Below are 3,658 nucleotides of genomic sequence, written 5' to 3' on the forward strand. Positions count from 1 at the left end.
TCAAAAGCATTTTTAACTTCATATTCATATTTAGTATAAAATTCACGTATAATTTCTTTATATAGAGAGATATATAGTATAGAATTCACATATTATTTATTTATATATAGACTTATAATATATAAGTATGAGTGGTTGTAATTTAGTTTCTTATTAATGAAATGGATGAAATCTTTTCAAATAAAATTTAAGTGTCCATGTTTGAGAGGCTATTCCTATTTCAGACCTTATTGCAAAATAAATGCCCCTTGACATGGGGTCGATATAACACCATATAACACGCCGCGTGTTTTTTTCCTCTCTCATCACCGCGCGGCGTGTTATATGGTGTTATATCGGGCCCGTGTTATATGGTGTTATATCGGGCCCATGTCATCACCGGGCGAGTGTTATATGGTGTTATATCAGGCCCATGTCGGGGACATTTATTTTGCAATAAAGTCTGAAATAGAAATAGCCATGTTTGAGATGGCGGTTTTCAGTTCTTCCTCCTATCCCACTCCGCATACTGTGGAACTCCTATTCCAAAAATCTTACGTAAAATGTGGGAAATTGTGGGATCCGTAGGATAATAATTGCAACCTTAGCATCTAGCCAAAAGCCTCAGGGACAATAATGGCAGTCTGAACGAATATTTGAAGTACAGGGGAAGAAAGGTTCGTGGGAATCGCTTTACGGCATCAAATTCCAATTCCAAGAAGCGAAGACATCAGACAACGTAGCGTTTTAATTATTGTGGTTGCGTGGTAACCTTAATGCAATTATGCTGGTCGAATCTGAAGTAGCCTCATAAATATCTAGACGCGCAGTCATTGCCAACGTACAGATTAAGGCTCTTGGTCGGATGCAATAAAGCAAATGCAAGTAATATGTTAGGGTCGGAAAACAAAAAATTGGATTGGCGCTCAGCCTTATCATTCATCTAAATGCGTAGAAGTCATTACCAAGATTCCTTTAAACAGGATTATAGACAGCACAATCTCTCACTATTTCATCCAAATATCAATTCTGATCGACAAGTAGTTAGCATCATATTCATCTAAAGGCTGATCACTGTCACTGCCAAGACTCCTATTCACAGACCCCACCAGTAGAATCTCTCACAGTTTCATCTAATTCTAAAGTGGAGGCTGATAGGATGTGATAAAGGAGAAAATCTATCAGAAAAGCTTTATTTTCATAACCTCTTCCATACGATTCCCCGGAATATGAAACGGTATGTAGCTTTTATGCAGTTATGGAGAATAGTTTGAACTCCAAAAGCTTTACCTTTTATGCATCAAAAAATATAGAACTGACAGTTGCTCATGAGTTGGCAGAGTCGAAACGAAAAAGTGATAGAATCTGCTTGTCTGGAAAGTGAGATTCCACAATAATAATTGGAAAAAATATCATTAAGATCTCATACTTCAATTCTCCGTTCATATTTGTCAAGTTTATACATCGATTAAGAAAATGTTCATAGATATCCATAGACTATGTTCATATTTGTCAAGTTTATACATAGACTATGTTCATATTTGTCAAGTTTATACATAGACTATGTACAAATGTCATTTATGTCTCAAATAGTTCAGATCTGCGTTCATATTTGTCAAGTTCATACATAGACTATGTTCATAGATATCCACGGACCCGTACGACTAAGGGAGGTACTTTGCCTCCTATAAATACGATGGATCTCCCAGAGTACAACATAATCTTCCCTTCATCCTCTTGTATCCTCCTGTTAGTTGTTCTCCTCATAACCATAACCAGGAATGTCTCTAGGGAGTTGTAGACGAGATATGGCTGAGAAATTGGCTAGACCTTTCGATGTCTGCAAATGGCTGCTTATTACTTTCACGCTGTTGATCTCAATATTTCCTCTGATCCGATGCAGGCATGTAACCAACTTTCCAGTACATGAAGTAGTTGGTGTAGGATTACTGGAGGAACCCCTTATTGGATTGAGAATAGATCTTGTGCGTACAGATTCACCTCTTTCTCCATTCTCTCCAGGAAATATTACATCCACTGAGCGTCTGAAACGAGCGATCAAACGCAGTCAAGACAGACTACAAAAACTGCAGAGATCTGTTGATGAAGTGAACGCTGTGGAGGCTCCAGTATATGCAGGAAATGGAGAATTTCTCATGAAGATGGCGATTGGCACGCCATCATTATCCTTTTCTGCAATTCTGGACACCGGCAGCGACCTGACATGGACGCAGTGCAAGCCCTGCAGTGATTGCTATCGGCAGCCAACTCCAATCTTTGATCCCTCCCACTCTTCCACTTACAGTAAGGTCCCCTGCTCAAGTTCTCTTTGCCAAGCTCTCCCGGAGTATTCTTGCAGTGGTTCAAATTGCGAATACTTGTATACTTATGGTGACAAGTCCTCCACTGAGGGTATCCTTGCTTACGAGAGCTTTACCCTTTCTTCTCAATCCCTTCCCCATATTGCGTTTGGCTGCGGGCAGGACAATGAAGGAGGTGGCTTTACCCAAGGAGGTGGATTAGTAGGCTTCGGCCGAGGTCCTCTGTCCTTCATCTCACAGCTTGGCCAGTCTGTGGGTAACAAGTTTTCTTACTGTCTCGTCTCTGTTACTGATCCACCTTCCAAAACCAGTCCTTTGTTTATAGGCCAGACCGCTAATTTGAAGGCGAAGACTTTCAGTTCGACACCCCTGGTTCAAAGCATATTGACGCCAACTTTCTATTATCTTTCGTTGGAGGGAATCAGCGTTGGTGGCCAATTATTGGACATTCCCGATGGTACTTTTGATCTTCAATTCGATGGGAGTGGCGGAGTTATCATAGACTCCGGAACCACTGTCACACATCTGGAAAAGACTGGATATGACGCTGTGAAGGAAGCAGTGATCTCGTCAGTTAGTCTGCCGCAGGTTGATGGGTCTAACATTGGACTGGACCTGTGTTTTGACCAACAATCTGGCTCTTCAACATCAAACTTTCCGACAATAACTTTCCACTTCGAAGGAGCAGATTTCAATTTGCCAAAAGAGAACTACATATATACTGATAGCAGTGGCATAGCTTGCCTTACAATGTTACCGAGCAATGGGATGTCAATATTCGGAAATATTCAACAGCAGAACTACCAAATACTTTATGACAACGGGAGGAACGTGCTGTCCTTTGCGCCTACGGTCTGTGATACCTTGTAAGTTGTAAGCAAGAAGATAGGCTATGATGCTTAGCGTTTGCTAAGGGTATGGTTTTTCTGTCTATATATATCTTGTGCTGCTGTAACAGTTGACACAAAAAACAAGAAGATAGGCTATGGTGCCAGTATTTGTTAGGAGTATGGACTTTCTATATCTATATATTTTGTAATTTCCTACTACCGCTGTAACCGTTTGGACGCAACAATATTTACATATTGTGTATTTATGAATAAATAAAGAGCGTTGTTATAGCCTATTTCAAAATTCTTAAACCCAGGGTCTGTTTATGTCAATAGAATAGAGAAATTGAAGGTGATTACTAGGATAACCAGTGGAGTAAATATTTCTCCTGTAAAATTGGTTATCAGACTAATAGAAGGTTATCATAATCAAAATTTAGATATCATATCATATGAATACGGATATACGCTTGATTTTTTATTTTTTTTTCCTTCTCAATCATTCGAGATGATGGCAGCAGTCGTTGT

General features: G+C 39.7%; 1 pseudogene; it reads left to right on the forward strand.

The window, feature by feature from the left end:
* Positions 1-1,592: 1,592 nt before the first annotated feature.
* On the forward strand, positions 1,593-3,426 carry LOC149263838 (aspartic proteinase nepenthesin-2 pseudogene; annotated as a pseudogene).
* Positions 3,427-3,658: the final 232 nt, after the last annotated feature.

This window comes from Pinus tabuliformis, chromosome 6 (assembly GCF_031772625.1).
Source record: "Pinus tabuliformis cultivar Carrire ecotype Pingquan chromosome 6, CPIR1, whole genome shotgun sequence".
NCBI classification, from domain to species: domain Eukaryota; kingdom Viridiplantae; phylum Streptophyta; class Pinopsida; order Pinales; family Pinaceae; genus Pinus; species Pinus tabuliformis.